At 48.6% G+C, this 13,384-nt stretch overlaps 1 protein-coding gene across 4 annotated transcripts in view; it reads right to left on the reverse strand.

The window, feature by feature from the left end:
• PHC2 (polyhomeotic homolog 2) overlaps window positions 1–13,384 on the reverse strand; it is a 71,967-nt gene that overhangs the window by 18,696 nt on the left and 39,887 nt on the right. The window contains exon 1 of one of the 4 annotated variants that reach the window (XM_066636846.1): window positions 6,533–6,843. The exons of the other annotated variants lie outside the window; for them this stretch is intronic. The gene's annotated coding sequence lies outside the window, so the exon portion shown is untranslated. Of the gene's footprint in view, window positions 1–6,532; window positions 6,844–13,384 lie in introns of those variants that run through there. 4 annotated transcript variants of the gene reach the window in all.

Below are 13,384 nucleotides of genomic sequence, written 5' to 3' on the forward strand. Positions count from 1 at the left end.
ATTCTTAATTAGAGTATTAACTATTACCATTATCAATACAGATTGAAGCATTCTGGTACTATATGTACAGTAAAACCAAGCTATTGACCTATTTTGAAGTCATATTGGTAACTAAAAGAACTAGTGATGATCATAAGGATTTTGACAGTCTGGTGAAGGGGGCATGGGGACATACTGAGCAAGCCATTGGGTTTTGAAACGGTAAAAAGGTTAAGAATCCCTGATCTAGAGTATATCAAATCTACACTATATAGCAGTGATCTTCAACCTTTTTCATTTCATGGCACACCAGCAAGGCACTAAAAAGGTCAAGGCACACCATCAGTTTTTTTGACAATTGACAAGGTACGCTGTGCTGTCAATGGGAAGCTCACATCCCCCAATGGCCCTATTAATAAATGACCCTCTCCCAAATTCCCACGGCACACCTGGGGACCACCTGTGGCACAACAGTGAGCCACAGCACAGTGGTTGAAAATGGCTGCCATATAGCAACCCTGCATCAAGCTATGGGGTCAAATTCCAACTGAAAAGCTGCCACTCTCAGTCTTGCCCTGGCGCATCCTTGGGGAGTTTATTCACAAAGTACCACACACCCACATCCACACACACACCCTGCCCTTTACGTTGCTGTGCAAACTCAAATCTTCCAGCTGCTTGACGGGGCTGTAGGATCCTGCCCAAGAGGAGGAGATGCAGCAGGCAAGTGGCCGAGCTTGATCTCCAAAGAAGCACAGTGACTTCTGAACCACAAACCAGTTATTTCCACACCACCACTCCTCAATCAGCCTAGCCCCAAATTCTTAAACACTTTGCTATACTGTCTTCACTCCTATTTTAACAAAGCTTAAGCACACGTGACAAAAACACTTGTTTCTTTCACTTACACAACTTCCTCCAGCCCCTCCCTTGTGCCAAAATTTAGACTGTAAGCAGGGATCCTCTTTTCACATCCACTTATCACCAAAAAGAGGATACAACTCACGTAAATAAGCACATTTTAAAATAGTAATTCCTGAACGGTGATCAGGTATGCTAACAGAAGATTCCTGAGCAATTACTGACACATTTTAAAATGTACATGTGACACTAGACATAAATCATGCAGATTAGGCACTCAGCATGGCTGGCTCTCTGCAAAGTGAGAAAGACTCTGCCCCAAGGAGCATACCATATAAGCTCACCTGTCAGTTTCTTCCCATTGCTTGAAAACCCTGATCTCTGTTTCCAATCGTCAACAAAGCAAGTCAGTTGATGAAGATGGCCCGAAAGATCTGACACCCTTGCCCCGCACAGTTGGATCTGTCCCACGCAAACAACCTTTATGCATTAAACCTGCATTGCCCAAAATCGTAGTGCACTGATAAAAACAGAAACTCAAGAATGAGTTACATTGAAGGAGGCACCTTGGACTTTCCTTCCCTCTAGTAAGAGGCTTGAAACATCCCACAAACATGCACACCAGCAAGGTTCCTGACTGCAGTAATGATTTCCAAATCCTGAGTTCAAAACAAGCCTCACATTTCACTACAGCAAGAGATCAAAGGTGGACGTGGATGAGGGCGTACAGACATACACAAAAGACAGGTGCAAAAAAGGAGTACAGACCTCAGGCATATTTACACAAAAACAATATGAGGAAGGAGAGACTTCTACAAAAGCCAGTATCAGCACCCTCACCAAACTACAACTCCCAGGATTCTTTGAGGAAAGCCATGCAAGTTAAACTTGAATACAACTATAGAGGCTTGTACTGTACTATAACCACACCATGCAAGAGTCTCACAATGTCAGTTTAGCCAGAACAAAAGGGAACAGAGTTCCAGTGTTTCTTAGCCACATAAGGCTGAGGTGGGAACTGGCACTACGGATCATAAACAGGACAATAGGAGAGGGAAACAATCTGAAAGGTTGAATCCATGTGCACAGATTCACCATGCATCAATTGCTTCTGCACATTAACCCTTCAAAGAATGCCAAGCAACAGCCACAAACATCGCCAAGAACCAGTAAATGGTGCTGAACACAATAAAGGTGGCTCAAGGAAGCGAGTCAACCTGCATTTGCAAACATTATCTACGACATATCACCTGATAACCTTGACTCCAAATCTGGCTGCTTATATATATGACTGAGAATTGATCTCCCCATCCTTCACTTCCTATAGGCTTGGCTGAATGATCCTCCCAAACATCTTCAGTAGCATCTCCAAGCTCCACCTTCCACACCTGAATCCACTCCCCTCCCCCAAACTGGAAAGAGGCCTTTAAAAGTGGCGACTCTTGTTTTTAGCAGGGGAGAACAACAATCCCTTTTACTGGTGTCTCCTTTGAACTTCCTTTTGAGACACAGAGCCCCTTTCTGGGACAAAGAAACCATCTCCTTGTCCCTTTAGCGATCCTAAATAGCTTTGTGATCTTTCTCTTTGGATAGTGTTGAAAAGCAGGGTATTATTCGGAATGTTTACATATTGCTTTTCAACAAAAAGTAGTTCACAAAGCACTTCATGCCACAAGCTAAAACCTAAAGCTATTTCTAACATTTTCATACATTCTGCAAACCTTGCTCCCTTCCAGAGCCGAAGCCACAAAGCTGCCCAAATGCAATCAGAAGTGATACAGACCCCTCCTCAGCCCAAAAAAACTGGGATATGATCACAGCTGTGTATGTTCCATTCCACCGCCATCAAAGGGGCTTTTTACAAGTCTACTGTAGAGCATAAAAACACATAGCCTTCTAGAAAGGACCTCTTATTAAATGATCTGGGGCACTTTACTGATAGGGCGGTGGAGAGTATTAGACTCTGACCGGGGTGAGGGGCACAGGATGGATCAGCTTAGTTATGATGCTAACTAGATAACTTTGGGCTAGGTGCATGCTCTCTCGGCTTAACCTACACCAGAGGGCTGCAGGAAAGCAGGAGATCAGTCCCATATATCTGGCCCCTTCCCCGACCTCCTTGGAGGAAGGGTAAGACACAGCTGCAGAATACATGCTCCTGCGGCTGAGGCAGAAGGCATGCTCTGCAGGCTTAGAACCTGAGCAATCTCCAGCTAAAGGAGCTCAGGAGCTCAGCACATGGAAAGAGTCCTCGCTACCTGATAGTCGCTGCAAGCCCGAGCAGGAAGACTTGGACTGGTTAAATGGGACCACCGTTTCATTGGCAGCTTCATACAGTTGCCCGATTTCTTGTTTCAGTGTATACCCTGCATGTTAACCTATAGACATGTTAAACTATAGGCCAGTGTTTCTCAAACTGTGGGTCGGGACCCACTAGGTGGGTCACGAGTCAATTTCAGATGGGTCCCCATTTATTTCAATATTTTATTTTTAATATATTAGAGTTGTTGTTACCATGGCATGTGACTGCATTGGGCAAATGTTACAGATCTGTATTTTTAACAGGCTACTCTGTATATACTTTTAACAATGATAGTAAATGGGATTTACTCCTTGGTAAGTGTGGATAGGATTGCAGTCTAAGATTGTTAGAACTCTTCCTGCTTGATGACATCACTTCTGGTCATGACATCACTTCCGGTGGGTCCTGACAGATTCTCATTCTAAAAAGTGGGTCCCAGTGCTAAAAGTCTGAGAACCACGGCTATAGGAAGAATGCCAACTGATGCTGCCTTAACACTGAAAAACGGAAACCCATACGGCATTCCTCGCACACCTGTTGTCAAACCCAGGAGTGCTTGACTTCTGGTTTACTTACAAGGGCAGCGCAAACTCACACTAAAATCAGAAGTCTGGCACTTCTGGGTTTGGCCCTCAGCGGAAGGAACACAGTAAGGGGGAGGAACGATCCACTTCTCGCTCTAATGAGGAGTGCCTCTACCACCAAGCTGGGCCCTGGCCTGTCAAATAAAATGTAAGAGCAGATTACCATTTGAGAGTTTTTAAAATCACCATAACAGGCTAAAATAGCCTCTTGGGGGCACCAGGATCTCAAATCACAAACTTATGAAAAAGAGGCGTTCAGCAAATACAATTTGGGATCAAATGCCAACTCAGCCACTGACACACATCTGTCTCCCTGGATTTAGTACCCCAAAACAAATCCCCCACTAGGCTACTGAGAGGCACAATTGAGGATTATCGTCATTCTGCACAACACACTCCATTCCCAAGCCACTTACTCAGAAGCAAGAGCTCATTTTAGTCACCAACCTGCTCACAATCCAAGGACTGCCACATCAAGAGGCAACATGTACATGGGGACAAGGTGTCACAGATCCAACTTGCAAGGTGCCCAGTACGTCTCATGCACCTCGCTTTCCAGAGGGAATCCATCCACAGGGCCATTTGAGAGCCAGAAGGCCCCTGCACCAAGCATTCAACCAAAAGCCAGAAGCAAACATTATTTTATGACACGGTGCTGACATTTTCACCCAGCATCTATGGCCACCTGCCACTGCAATTACACACAAGTATGTACTTCCACCCGTGGCTTGTTTTTCCACGCAGCTGACAGCATTCCTCCCTCTTCCAGGAGATTTTAGCCTTTTCCACCTGGTTCAATTCACGTTCCAAAGTTGACCCCAAACCCACCACCGATGGGGCCAGGATGCACCTGAGATTTCCCACAGCTGAACTCCTCCATTCTCTTGCTGTTTCCAAGCGCACTTTCCAAGCACGGAAAAACAACCAGCTGTGAAACAATGCCCACAAGGGGCAATTCTCACACGGCAACTGAACTTTTGTTCTAGCTCTAAGGATGCTCTCCAATGCACAGGGGTTATTCTTCAACAAACAGGCACAGAATTGCAGCATAAGGGTACAATAAAGGCACATGGAGCATAAATGCATTTCATACATCTTTTTTTAGGCTTACTTTTAAAAGGCACAATTGTATTTTCAAACAACTGAGTCATCTATTTATAGCTTTCATGTTCAGGGGCCACTCAGCCTTTTGAATCTCAAAAGGGTGTAAACTTGGGGCCGGAGGGGAGAGGAGAGAGAGCATCAGTCAGCCTTCTTGGATTTCCCCAACAGGCTGGCATCCTATTAGGTTCTCCACCCTGTCCACATACAATTATTCCACCACTCAACCTTAACCCCGGACAGGTTGCCACTACTACTACTACTACCTGGGAATGCTACAAGCCCTCCCGAAAAGAGGACTTGAGAATAGCCCCGAGTGGAGCACTCCCAAGACCCACCTAAGACGGTATTCTGCTTCCAACTTACATTCAGCTGGGGCCACCACCACCCCCAAAAGCTAAGAAAAGGAGGCGATCAGACAAGCAACCACCTGGGAAAGAGGCTGGGACTGTCTCTGGAGCAATTATAGCCATCAGCTCTTGAGCACAATCCTAACTCTATATGGACTTAGGCTACAATCCTATACACACTTACCTGGCAATAAGCCCTATTGGACACAACAGGACTTAGTTCTGAGTAGACATGCCTAGGATTGCGCTGTTACTCCGAAGGAAATCCCAGAAATTTGACAGGGCTTGCTGCCAAGCAGGTGAACCTCCCACTACAGCCTTGTACTCACAAATCCAATCCTCTCTAACCATCTTATTTTTAAAACCCTATTGAGACTACTGGCCATCACCACTTGCAGCAGTGACTTTTGTTAGTTCTGTTAACATGCAGAAAAATAAATAAATACTATAAAGCTTCTTGGAAACTTGAGGTGGGGATATAAATATCTAAGCTAATTAAAGATGTGAATAACAATAACAATAGCTGTTATTAATATTATTGTTAATTAAGCATGATTTTCCTCCATCAGTTCAACAGCCAACACTGTCTGGGGACCCTGAGTGCTAGAATCAGGGAAGAGACACCCTCCACTTCCCCCTGACAACAGCTCTCCGTGACCATTCCCAGGCCATCATTATGTGCATCCCAAGTGCATGGGGGGAAGGACCCATTTCTACTACTGAATGCTTTTAAGAGCATGCACAGAACCCAGCCAGACTGGCCCAGAGGCCCACCTGGACCCCAGCATCTTTCTGGCCCCCTGCAGCAGACCCCTCTGGGGAAATCCACCACCAGCCTGTATAAACCAGAGCCTGGTTGGAACCAGAGTTCTCGGCTGGTCTTTCTGATATGCAGATATGCTGCCCCATACCATGGAGGATCCACCAAGATTTCTACGAAGGACTGTTCTGCGCACAATTCTCTAGGAGTCTCAGGCTACAATCCTAAACGCACTTTCCTGGGAGTAAGCCCTATGAAACACGATGGATGGAGTAGACCTGCAGAGGATTGTGCTGCCTGTGATCGAAGCAGAGCTTACTTCTGAGTAATCCTATCCACACTTTCCTGGGAGTAAACGCCATTGGTTAGAATGGGACTTACTTCTGAGTAGACACGCAAATGATTGGGCTCTAAATGGGCCCCGGCCAAGCTGTGAGTGGCTCTCTGCACCTTGCGACAGCCAAGGGCTGTGTTGCCAGCCGCCTTGGGTGCCAGTGCGGGGGGGGGCAGGCGACCCCCAACTGCTGGCCAAGTCTCATGCGAATCAAAAAGGGAACACAGAGACCCACACAGACACCCACACACTGGTGCTGACCTGAGTCACGAGCGCGGCAGCGGAGAGAGCCCCATCAGCGCGAACAAAGAGGCCGTGCCTGCCCGAGGCCGCGCGTCCCAGCTGGCGGGCGAGCCCAGGCAGCCTCCTCTGGGCTCCCGCCCCGCAGCATCTGGGGAGGAGGCCGGGCGGGGATGGGAATGGGGCTGGAGGGTGCCCGTTCCGCCCGCCCGGCGCAGCACCTGTTCGCCCCGGTGCCAGAAGCGCCCGGTGCCCGTGCCAAATGGCGCAGCCGAGCGAGCGGAGCGCAGGAGGCGCGCGGCCACCAACGGGAAGCGCAGACAATGCCGCCCGCCGAGCGAGGGAGGAAGGAGGAGGGAAGGGGCTGGCGCTGCTCTGTGCCGGCCTCCTCCGCCCGGGGCCTTCCATTGGCTGCCCGGGGCGCCTCCGCCTCGCTCCCTCCAGTGCCCAGGGGAGGGAAGGGTCCAGGCGGCTGCCAGGGAGGGAGGGCGCCAGGGGCCTTCCCCGCCTGCGCTGGGGCACTGCCTGGCAGGAGCCACCTGTGGACAGGTTGGCCTGACCAGCCGTCCTCTTTTCCCAGTTCATGTCCTCTTTTTTAGCCTCGTGTCCTGAAAAAGAACTTCAATGTCCTCCTTTTCCATGTGAGCAGGCAGCACATGGCCTTCTACGTAATATAGTTTTAAATTTAATAACAAGTCATACAGTGTTTAAATCACAAACCACATGAAATTCACATACATGAGTGTTTGTAGCTTTTGTCATGCCCTACGTTTTTCTTACCTTCTACATTTTGGGGTGCCTGGTCCTCTTTTGCAGTTATGCCATCTGGTCACGCTGCCGCCAAGGCATCCTGCTCCCTAGGAAGTGTGGCAGCCATCTGCCTGGAGGCCCCGTGCCTGGCGAGCTCACGGTGGCCAACCCGCGGGCTCTCCTAGGGGATTCTGCCTGCCACCGAGGCCCTCGAGGGAACCCTCCAGCAGAAGGTCCTGAAGGCAACCGCCCCCACCATAGGTAGAGGTGTTTGTTTCCGGTGACTAAGATAGAATTTACAGCCTCAGTCTTACTGAACACAATGGGTTTACTTCTGAGTAGAGTAAATAACATCATTTTCAAACACCTCTAGCTATAGGTTGTTTGCAGCATTCACACCAAGGGTGTGACTTGGTACTCCAGCCGAAGCTGGGCAAAAGCAGCCTAGGGACCCCGGCGGACACTCGCACATCCAAAGAACAAAGCCAAGTCCAGCTGCTTCTGAGAAATTCGCAGACAAGGCACAAAGCCCACAGAGCGCCTTCTCAAGCATTTGGCAGACAGAGGTATACTGCTTCTGAAGTGAGTGGCTCGACTTAGCCTTCCAGTCCAATAGCTGTTGGTAGGCTTCGCTGAAGAGCCAGTGCCTAACCGCTAGGGACCCCTGCCCCAGGCTTGCTATGCCCAGGGAAAAGGGTGTGCGTGTGTGAGTACTGGATCTTTCAGAGACAAAAGCAATCATTTAAACTATTTATAAAAGTCCTCATTTTTCATTTCAAAACCAAACGGATGACAAACTGCCATGAAAACCACAACAGTTGGGCATGAGACCTGTGGCAGCAGCTGCTCCAGGCCCAAAGGAGGCTGGCCAGGGCAAACCACACTTCCTAAGGAGCAAATCCCACGGAACATATTTTCATTTCTGGCCTGCTTGGCTTCCAAGCCCACTCAGGGCGTTCTCTGGTGGTCTCCCAGTCAAGCCTGGACCAGGCCTAAACATGCTTAGCCACCAGAAGGCTAACCATATCACCTCCAGAGATCTGCTCACAGGGGACTTGCCTCTGAGTACACAAGAGGCTCAGGTTGCCTGTCTCCTTGAGTGCAGGGCTGGGGGGGGGGGGAGAGACTTACTTCTAAGTCAGCATGCATAGGACCCAGCAAGCAATTTCCACTTTTCTGGGAGTAGATTCTTTTTATTAGCATATACCAGGAAGATACACCATTTGCTCTGCAAACATTGCTTCATAAAATGTTAGTGGTGGAAGGTATCCTGGAGGTCATCTAGTTCAACCCCCCCCCCCTTCATGCAGACAACTGTGCCATTTCATACCCCAATCTCCATGCTCTTACTGTCATCCTAGGCTGTGCCCTCCACCTCAACGGCCCTTCAGAAGAGGGCAACCAAAATTATTAGAGGGCCAGAGTACCTTCCATGTGAGAAAAGCAACAAGCTATGGGACTTTTCAGTTTGAGAAAAAGGTGATTAAGGGGGGAAGAGAAGGCATAGGAAATGACACATGGTGTGGTGTGGTGTGGTGTGGTGTGGTGGAGTCGGGAGTTAGCCTGTGGAATTCACAGCCACAAGGTGTGGCAATGGCCACCTGCTCGAGTGGCTCAAAAGAGCATTAGGCCAATTCATGGAAGAAAAGATATCAATGGCTTTTAGTCATGGTAGTGACGGGCTCCCACCAGATGCAGCAGCGGTATGCCCTGTTACCCCTGCAGTTACCCCTGCTAACTGGCTAAGAGGCACTTTTTCAAGTGGGTGCTCCTCTTTTACTTAGTTAGAGGGAGAGTAACTGGCCCACCTCACCCCAGCAGTGTCTTTTCTAGTGGCTGTCTGCTGGTGTTGCATCTTTTTAGATTGTGAGCCCTTTTGGGATAGGGAGCCATTTAGTTATTTGATTTTTTTCTGTAAACTGCTTTGTGAACTTTCTGTTGAAAAGCAGTATATAAATAATAATATGCCACTGAATGCTAGTTGCAGGAGAGCAATGATGGGAGAAGGGTCTGCCTTTCTCTCCTGTCTGTGGGCTTCCAAGAGGCAGCTGGTGGGCAGCTGTGCTGGATGAAATGGACCCCTTGGTCTGATCCAGCAGGGCTCCTCTTATATGTTCCCTGCCTGTTCTGCTCACCTCCCTACTCCCTGCCCCTCAAACCAGGCGTTTAATGCTGCTCCAGTTCCTTGCATTACAAGCAGCCCAAATTCCTTGCAGGGATATTTATTATCTGCAGAGAGAAAAATATTTTTCTGCAAGGAAACACTTTTTAGAAAGTCAAGCTGTTTCTCACTCTTGCCAATATATCCCCAGAGCTTACAAACACTTCTGCAAGCCCCATCTGACCAAGGCTGCACCCCAAAAAACACTTTCCTGGAAGTGACCACCAGTGACCATGGCAAGACTTACTTCCAATTAAACCTGTATGGGATTGTGCCCCAAGTCATACAGAGCACAGCGACAGTCTCCAAAATAAAATAAAATAAAGACTTGGCTTTTGCCTGCTGTACAAAAAAACACTTTTTTATCTCTTTGCTTGGAGACCACTCAACTCACGTCTGCAGGGAGAGGGTTCTTATGTCACAATGCAGCCTGCAAACAGGGCATTCTGCACATGCTCTTCTCCAAAACAAAGTTCTAAGAATACTTTTTCCAGGACGCTGCCTTATTCTGCAGAGTCAGGCCCTCGGTCCGTACAATTTAGGGGGGCATGCTCTGGCTGGCAGCCACTGCCTAGAGTTGCAGAGCACGGTCCTGCTTTCCCAGCCTGACCTGCAGAAGCTGCCAGGGACTGAAGTGTGAAGTGCATCCCATCTCCATAAACACAGAATACCCACTAACATCCATAGTTTTTGCTTTTATCTTCCATTCTCTCTTTCCTTCTAAGCAATTTAGGCTAGAACAATGTTTCTCAACCAGTAGTACTTGAGGTAGTGTCTGGTGGTACTCATTGGACCCCTGGATACCTGCTGCCCAGCAGCGAGACCAGGTATGTGACAAAACAAATTCCAAAACATGCTTTTCTGTGCTCAAAAAAGCCCTCCTGTTCACCCTGAGCCTCTGGTGTTTGTCACACTGTATCTGGCCTCCCAGCTTAGAAGTAACTGGTGATGATGTCACTGCCAGTTACTTCCGGTGGTACTTGGAATAGGTGGACCAAGTGAAGTGGTACAACAGAAGACAAACATTGAAAACCACTGGACTAGATGCAAGGAAGAATTCTCGACACCGTCGGGCACTGAAACAGCCTGCCTCCTGCAGTGAGCTGACCCCCATTGGAGGTGTTCAACAGGGGCTGAATGGGTACCCCTCAGGGATGCTGTTGCAGTTTCCAGCACAGAGCAGCAGTCTGGACTAGATGACCTCTAAGGTCCCTTCCAGTTCAAACATTCTACAATTCTATTCTCCTTCTCCCCTTTCTGTCTTCATATGTTTGCTACTCAGTTTAGCAGAGTCACTTAATTAGTTGAGATTACAGAACATTAAACTTCCTACTACCACCATCCCCCTCCCCCCCCCCCCACTTAGCCAATTAGCATTTAGCCATTTCTCCCACCCCCTCTCACTGCATCAGGGAGGCAAGTCTGGAACCTTAGGGGAAGTAATTTATTCATTTTTATTTAGACTGTGAAACCTTTTGGGACAGGGAACATATATTTATTTATCTTGCTGTGTAGAACCACATTTTAAACTTTCTTGTTATAAAGTGCTATGTATTCTTACCCATCAATCATCATCATCCATTATCTATAGCTTGATTCCTTTCTCTAAACAGAATTTCAGATTCATTTTTCTTTTCTCTGTCAGCCTGTGCTGGGCCCCCCACCCTTGACATTTGTAGAGTGCTTTTTCAAAGATGCTAAGGATTTTACCTGACTTATTTCAGATGCAATCCTTAAAAGGTGACTGTTATTATCCCAGCACTGCAGCTGAGGCTTGGAAAGAGTGACCTGTTTAAGGGCACTGAGCGAGTTTGTGTGATCTGAACCTGGGAAGTTCCGATTCACAATTTAGACACTTAGCATTGATTTCTAGAACGCAATCCTAGGCACGTCAATGTAGAAGTAAGGCCCATTGTGCTGAATGGGGCTTATTCTCAGGAAAGTGTATATAGGATTGCAGCCTTAGTCACGCATGAAGAGAAATAAGAGACAGGCTTACGTTACCTGCCTCTTCACCCTAAAATACGCTTTGGACCATCCAGCTTAATTCCTCAACTGCTGTAGCTTCAGGGCAGCAAGAACCCGATTCTGGCTTCCTTTGGAGGAAAGCGCATTGCAGGCCGATGACATCTTTTGCACCATCTGCTTTATGTACAGAAAGTGTGCAGGGCTAAGCGTTGGATCGGACCGCTGGCGGAGTGGAGGGGAACTTCCCAGTTATGGAGCTGTACAAATTTGGGGTCACCAGCCACTGACTTTGGAGCACGGACGTGCCCCAACTTCAGTACCTTATCGAGGCCCCAGGAGAAACTGGGGACAGAGGGGAGCTCTGGTATTCTGCTGGAATCTCTCCTCTTATGCGATTGTGCAGTTCCTCCCTCTGGGGTGATATTTTCCATTGTTTGCCCAGTGCACAACAGAAAGGAAGCAAATGCAGTGGGGTGGGGGCGGCTGGGCGGGAGAGAAGTTTGCATGAGAAGGGCAGCAGCTGTGAGGGGCCTCGGGGAGCAGGTGTGCGCCTGTGTGGCCAGCAGCTCTGCTCCTCTTTCCCCAGCGGGGGGCCCCCTGCACTCATTACCAAGGGGCAAAGGCTACGCAGGGAGGGCCTGCGAATGTGACGGCAGCCCTCCAAGACAGCCATTGTGCACCCACAGGGAGGGATTACCCAGCCCCCTTGGAGCCCCAGCCCAAATGCAGATGTGGGGCTCCCTGGCCCAGTGGGGGAGACTTGATCCATTTAGCTTGATTGAAGGGAATTTTGCAGCCAGGTCAAAGATCCAGCTGTAGGGAGCGGAGGGGGGAGCTATCCTTTTGTTTCCAGAGGAGGGGGCTGCGCCTCCAATGCCTGCTCCCCCCCACGACCAGAGAATGGACAAAAGGCAGTGCTCAGGCCTCCTCTGCCCCATTGAATCCAGACCAACGCTGGCAGATGTTTTCTTGCGAAGGCGGAAAGCAGACAAGGAACACATTTCCCACTTTTGCAAATGAGCGGAAGCCACAGGGGATATGGGAGCATCCGCCCACATGGGGGAGGGGCCGTCCAATCTGCTCTCCTGCTTCCCACAGGAAGCCCGCCAGCCTTACTCCCTGGCCACTGCATTCCGAGATAGACTGCTTCTAACTATGGAAGTTCTACTTTGACATTGCTAAATCTCATGCCGACTTTCTACCCTCCAAAGTGGGTGCGCAAGGTGGCTTACGGCCACTTCGTCATCATCCCTGACCACTGCCTCCCCTTCAACATGTGATGGCTCGTTGCCTTTTAAGGCTTTCCAAAACAGGGGCCCACAACCAGGTGGCCATGAGTTCCACAAATGGGTGGCGTAAGGTAAAAAAGAAGCAGTAAAGGAAGTAGGGAGAGAGATGGGGTAGAGTGTCTCTGACTTCTCCTCCATGTATCTGTTCCTCTCCCCCTTTCCAAAGGAAAGGGGCGCACAGAAACTGGCACCCCCTGTGAATTTGTTGCCTAGGCACCTACTTCAGGGTGCAATCCTATGCACAATTTTCCTGGGAGTCAGCAGTGAATGTACTTCTGAGTAAACATGCACAGGATTGCATCGTCAGTTGTGGATAGGCCAGCCCTGCCGGGAGCAGTCTACCTGAACAACTGGCATTCCACCAAATGTGAACTGATAGAGAGCTCCACACATTCTTAAAAAGCCCCAGACTTTTTAATTATCATCCTCAATGGGAGTTAATTGATAGGTAATTTCTGTTTTACATTTTTAAAAATTTCTTACCTACTTCTCCCACTACTTACACAAGTAAGCAAAAAATACAGCCCTCCCAGTGATCCCTCTGAAGGTGTGTGGGGCTTGTTTGGTGCAGGCAAAATAGGCAGGACTGGGGTGTACAAATGGTTAAATTTCAGTATAGACTGGAAACCAGGAGGTCCAAGTGGAAAAGCCCCCCCCCCCCCCCCGAAAAACCACCATGGCTTCTGGAGAAACAGCCACTGAAGA

This window comes from Tiliqua scincoides, chromosome 9 (assembly GCF_035046505.1).
Source record: "Tiliqua scincoides isolate rTilSci1 chromosome 9, rTilSci1.hap2, whole genome shotgun sequence".
Taxonomy (NCBI): Eukaryota; Metazoa; Chordata; class Lepidosauria; order Squamata; family Scincidae; genus Tiliqua; species Tiliqua scincoides.